Source organism: Mya arenaria, chromosome 4, assembly GCF_026914265.1.
Source record: "Mya arenaria isolate MELC-2E11 chromosome 4, ASM2691426v1".
Taxonomy (NCBI): Eukaryota; Metazoa; Mollusca; class Bivalvia; order Myida; family Myidae; genus Mya; species Mya arenaria.
Window position 1 is genome coordinate 760,303 of NC_069125.1, and position 6,645 is coordinate 766,947.

Consider the following 6,645-nt stretch of genomic DNA (forward strand, 5'->3'; position numbering starts at 1 on the left):
TGGTTACGAGTCAGCTTATACCAAAACTTTACGAACGCCATCGATGTTATTTCCCTTGTCTCTATATTACATTAATAAATATATGGGCAGATAGCAACAGTACGTATGTTTGGCGAAATAAATCAATACAACCCCTTTCCTAAATGGTACCGTTGTTCGTGTATTATAAACAACTTTTGTGTATTGATCTTTATCTTAATCGTCTTGTGCTGCTTATTAGATTTCCGATCTGAGTGTCCACCTGTCAATACAACTAGTATTTTAGTTGTTGTAGTTTTCAAATTATTATAATAATATTATTATTATTATTATGCCTTTGAATAAATGTAATATATAATTTGGATATAGCAATGGTTACCATGCATTTAAAATGCATTTAAATACATATTTTACATAACTTTTAAAAACCCTGATCTCTCTTGTTTGTTTATTATTACTTTCTAATCGGTTTCTAATCAACCCTAAATTGCCCAGATCTAATAAACAAATATACAGGAAATGGCCCCCTCTGTGACACCAGTACAATAAATAGGAGATGCACAGCAGGGGTTTTAAACATACTAAAAACAATGGAAATTATCAATAATCAATTATTTATTCGTTTTGAATTAAAAGCTGTGTATTTTATACTTGGTGCAACAAATTGCCTGTAACTAACAGTTTAGTAACACGCTGATAATAAATATTTACAACTTAAAACTTAACTATTCTGCTTTGATGAAACCCAAGCTATAAATGAATCATATTATCAATACATATAAACAAATAGTGATGATATAGCTAATCAAAATTGGGGATGAAATTGTAAAAATCGTAAGGATTTCACTGAAAGTGCAGGTTCATCATTAATTGTGAATACAATTTTCAACCAATTAAAACATGCCTATCATCAATTATCAAATTTTCGACGATGACGGTGTGATAATCCAATCAAGGGTCACGTGTATCAATCATCATCAATTAGTGACATCAGGCTACTAAACACTTTTGCTATACGCACAATTCAGAACTGAATGTGTGAACAACAAAAACGGATTGAAGTTATATCGTATTCAACAGAGACCGCATAAAGAAAGCACCGTAATTTTCTTAAGAGTTTTTCGTCATCTCATGTTCATTATCTGAATAAATGTCGATTTTGTAGTCATATTATCTAACCCCAATTCATTTTTTTCATCATATTTATACATATCTACAATATTATGTCGATTTAAGTGTTTTGACTAGCGTTAAACGTATTTCATTAGCTATTTTTGTAAGGGGTTAGTGATTTTCGTCACCTCATTTTTATTACCTGAATAAATGTCGATTTTGTCGTCTTAATATCTACCCCCAAATAATTTTTTTCATCATATGTATACGTATCTACAATATCGTGTTGATTTAATTGTTTTAACTAGCGTAAAACGCATTTTATTAGCTATTTTCGTATGGGGTTTGTTGTTTTCGAACGAGTTTTTCGTCATCTTTTTTTAGTATTTGTATAAAAGTCGATTTTGTCGTCATAATATCTAACCAAGAAACATATTTTTCATCGTATTTCTACAATATAAGGTCGATTTAATTGTTTTTACTAACGCAATACGTTTTCATTTGCTATTTTCGTAGTCGAATGCTATTTTCGCAAAATAGACTATTTTCGGTATCTAGCTATACCAGACTAAAATTAACGGAACTGTATCAACGAGCTTTCTTGAAAATACATAACTGTTTCATATTTTGCAAAAAAGTGTTTTACTGACGACATTTAATTTTAATTTATATCTATTTTTTAACATGTATCTGATCTGTAGTATGTGCATGATAAATTTACTAATAGATGTATTCATATTGATTCAATTTGGGACCAATCTTACTCCCAGATTCAATCAACCATATGCACCATGTGGATATACGTCAAATAAAATCTTTTAAGTGTTTTTAATTGTACTTTATTTCCTTTCTATGTATAACACCAATAAAAATATTTGAAATTAGAATTTATTCCCTATTTAAACGAAAAAGTATAAAATTTTAAGTGTTAAATCAATATAAAAAGTTATTTTTTATATAAATTTCCCTCTAAACAAACCGTATTTTACGCTTTATTAAACTCATAAAAAATAGTCATTTATTGACTTCAATGTCAATCTTTTTATTTTGTTTCTTTTTTGCATGCGTTTCTTCTTTGTGTATGTTGTATGCAAAGTTGAAAACCTTTCTCCCCCTTATGTATGAGCTACTATATCTCGCTGCCGTATGCATTTCATACCGGCACATGAAACCGACACGTACGGCAAGGGGTTTTAATCAAAATAATTATGAAGATTTTTCCGTGCATGGATTCTGGTATTTTCCCTCATGTTCGGAGTCATAGTAAATTATAAAAACAATGAAGGTAAACTTGACCCCAATGTATAGTGGTTTGCCATGAACGTTAGATACTAAAGTTCTGAATGCAAGACTTTTAACTACATATAAAATATCATTACTTGCTTTGTGAATAATTACAGTACCTTAAATAATTTGTCATTCACTTTAGATACATGTTGACTTTTGTCTTGGTGATGTTAAGAATATATTGTATTTGCGGACTGTAAGAAAGTATTCGACTCTGTTAACCATATACGCCTTTGTCAGAAACTATTGTCTAATAATATTTATATATGGTAAATGTATAAAGGTAGTATTACGTGTTCATGAACGTATATCAAAGCAGAGTTGTGTAAGAACTAGTTCATTGTCTAGCTTCTTAAGAAGTCATACCGGTAAAGGTCAGGGTGAAAACTAATATCACCTATATATTCTGTTCTATCTGATATTTTTGAATGACTTATCTCAGTTTAAATGTCAACAAAATTTGGAGGTTTAGCTATTGTTTGTCTATGGTAACCTTTAATTGTCATAGTAACGATGATTTGGATGTGTATTGAACATTTTTTCTTCTGTTATATACTTATGAAACAGTCGTATTTTGTTGTTATTTAACCCTTACAGAAAAAATGCATTAAATGTGAACAGTTATTGTGAATAATATGTAAATATTTTGCGAACTATCTGCGAACATGTATCTTCTTCTAAGAATTCATTCGCACAATGTTCACAGAATGTTCACTTTTCACATGCAAATTAGATTATCTGCGAACTCAAATTGCGAACAAATTGTGAACAAATTGTACAAATGGAGATCATTAAATGTTAACAACTTGCGAATATTAAATGTTAACAATTCGCGAATATTAAATGGTAACAACTTGCGAATATTAAATGTTAACAATTCGCGAATATTAAATGGTAACAACTTGCGAATATTAAATGTAAACAATTTGCGAACAGTACATGTAAACAATTTGCGAATAGTACATGTGAACCATTCGCGAACTATGAACCAATAAATGTTAACAATATGCGAACAATAAATGTGAACTATTGGAGATCAGTAGATGTGAATAACCTGTGATATATATATATATATATATATTGTGATACTGTGTGCAAAACTTTTGGAGTCAAATCCTAAATTGCCATTTTAGAGAATATATCAAATGTAAGAAGTGAAAACAATTATTATACAGTTTATTCAAACACAAAGTAATTATTCATTTTGTTTTTGTCTACATACATGCATTATACATTTTTTCTTATTTTTTCCAATAATTTTGTCTTATATACTTGTCAAAAAATTCCATTTAAGTAACTTACAGGTAACCATACTTATTGTTATAACATACAGTTTCAGTCATAATATTGCAGAAATGAGCTGCAGTAAGATTAGATTACCATATCAAAGTTAACAGAGTAAAATTGAAATTTTATCAGTTTTTTTTAAAGTGTTATAAGGGCCTGCAAACCCCTGGCCACAGTTATGAAAAAGGTAGAACTAAGAAATAGATTGGCAACCTCCTGCCTTCATAGAATTAAAAGCTTAAGACAGTCAAATATTGATTTTGTTTTGATAACAACTTTATATTAACATGATTATAAATACACACAGGCTTTACATATTTGGCACTTGAAACCTAATAGTACTTCAATTAAACATTATACAATGTTCCTTACATTTTCTGTAACATTCAAAATGTTAAAATTCTTCACAGCTAAATGAAGGGTGTTCTATTGACACATGGAAACCTGTCTCTTAAAAGTCTTTTCTGTGGCTCCCTGTCTTTCTTTAACCTGGCTAAACCCCTAAGAGGTTTGTTTACATAGTTATAGTAAATATCAGTAAGTTTCTAATTCCTGGAGTTTTCTCATACTGAGAAATAATGTTAATACTTATTTCTGAACGACAAACACTAGTCCAAACAAACAGCTCTAAAAGTTAATTAACAGGTTGTACAGTTTGTTCAATGCTTTGGTTGAGACTGTCAAAGGCACACTGTCTTTTTACATGTCAAATCTGCTGTATTATCTGATCTTGTCTGACATGTTAATACCACTGCCATTCAAGATCCATCCCCTTGATGCAGATTTCGGAAAGGAGTTCAGGTAACACAACTACTCTGGTTTTCATCAAGGTAAACTACACCATATCCGATGCAACACACCTGCACTGCACAAAGCCAGGCCTGTTTGCTGAAAGTACGAATTGATAGAAATTATGTCTAGTTCAGTCATATTTTGACATCACAATAAAGCACACAAAAAACAAGCTTATATAAAGATTTAGATATCATACTAGTGTTTTGACAAAGTGAGGAGTTTCTTGACTAGTTAAAACAGCATTTATTTTTGTTGATCATTGTTGAAAATTTGAAATGTAATATAGAAATAACATACTTATGAAAGCTCACACATACATTCGTCCTCTGGCAATAGGTATGCAAAGTTGCATTTTATCAATTTCAACAGTTATTGAGTTATGGTCAAGGTTATTTTTTTGACATGTAACTGACAACAATTAAAAGGCTAACATCTTAAGTGAATACTCTTGAAAATCTAGGGCTCAATTCTGTTAGGTAAGTATTTTCAAAACTAAAGTACTCTACTATAGGGATAAATGTGCAAAATTTATTATCTACCTGCTTTTCCAAAGACCAAAGTGCCAATTTCGGCTTTTCTTCTCCAAACCATGGTACTTGAAGTAGTGATCATCATGCTCACAGCAGTGTCTGCTCCCTTCCCCGGCAAATCAGTCTCATCAAGCAAATAAACTGCTTGTTATCCTGCAACATTTGATACACATACATCTTTATTTTATACATGCTATTTTGTTAATCTAAACTATTGCATGATTTCAAAATAAAATATGGAAACCAGTTAATTATTCGGTATTACACAATATGCCTTCTGATTACGCATCACAAGATTGTCATGTGTGCATCCACAAATATTCTCCTTACTTGAAAAAAACTGTCAGTTAATAATTTAATTAGCCGTTTATTAATTTGTGAACTTAAGTTATAAATAACTAAAATGTACCGGAGTGCTCTGCACATACTCCAAACTACGATGACGAGGCATTTCCATATAGTTTTGAACAATATTGGACCAGTCAGTTGGGCATGATGGGGGAAGAAGACTGGCAGAGAAATGTTAACTGCAACATGTGAGTGTGTCCGACAGGGAGCATGGATACTGTCCTGAAATAAGATAGCAATATGATGCATATAAATACAGTTATGTAGTGCACTGTGATCTTTTGTCATTTCATCATTGTTGTAATCAAAACTCATAAACAGATCACAATTATCTACAGTGTTGTTATGGTCAGGATGAGTGTTTCTAGTAAATGAAGGTCATTCATAAGTTATAATACACAAATCATGATGAAAATGTCATATCAGTGTCGTTGACAAGTCCATCGGGAACACAGTACTCCCCTGACTACATAAACAATTGACTCGATCATGATGAGAAAGTTATATCATTATACAAATTACCTCATAATTATGGACAATGGTGTATGAAAATTAAATAAAAGCAGTCCAGTTCAAGTCCTTTGTTTACTAATCCGGGTTTATGACTATATTAACGAATATTTTAATCTTTTTTCTATATCATTTAAACCTTACAAAGCTTAATATTAAATTTATACAACTGCAATGATATTTACCTGTCATAACTCGACAGAAGCATCCTCGAACAGCAGTAAATGTAGACAAAAAACGTAATTGTTTCAAAATTTCTCGTTTTTCAATTACAAACCGGAAATTACGTATATGGTGAAGGGAAATAACTAGGTTGTTATTATTTCTCGTCGCTATCGGCAACATCGTTGTCGGAGAATATGGATATTTTATGGATGCGATTCAACCATGTGTTTTACGTTAATTAAATAAATCTAACAAGAGGAAATGGTGACTTATAACAATTTAAGTCAGTGAAATAAATTAACAAAACTTTAAGCACGTTTTTCTCGAAAATTGCCGACTTTGTACTGAATGTATATGAATGTTTTTGACACATTGTTGAATATTTGATTTGATTCTGAATTGTTAACATGCTTAAAAAATAAAGTAAACAAAACGTTTGATATTCTTCAATTCTACATACTGGTAGTTAATATTCCTTTGAAAGGATTTGTCTGAAGGTCATCATCAATAGGTACATGTATGTTCACTTTTTAACCAAGGATAAATTAACACCCTCGATCAGTATAAAAACTCATTTAAAGTGGAATCCATATACTGTTTAACTTAATTTGTTAATCTTTGTGGGACTGAT

At 30.7% G+C, this 6,645-nt stretch overlaps 1 long non-coding RNA gene across 1 annotated transcript; it reads right to left on the minus strand.

The window, feature by feature from the left end:
* Positions 1-3,541: 3,541 nt before the first annotated feature.
* Positions 3,542-6,155, minus strand: LOC128232041 (uncharacterized). The gene is made up of 4 exons (XR_008260475.1): positions 6,035-6,155; positions 5,401-5,561; positions 5,001-5,144; positions 3,542-4,554 (listed from the first exon to the last, which is right to left on the minus strand). It is a non-coding gene; the product is annotated as an uncharacterized LOC128232041 (long non-coding RNA).
* Between the last annotated feature and the right edge of the window lie 490 nt (positions 6,156-6,645).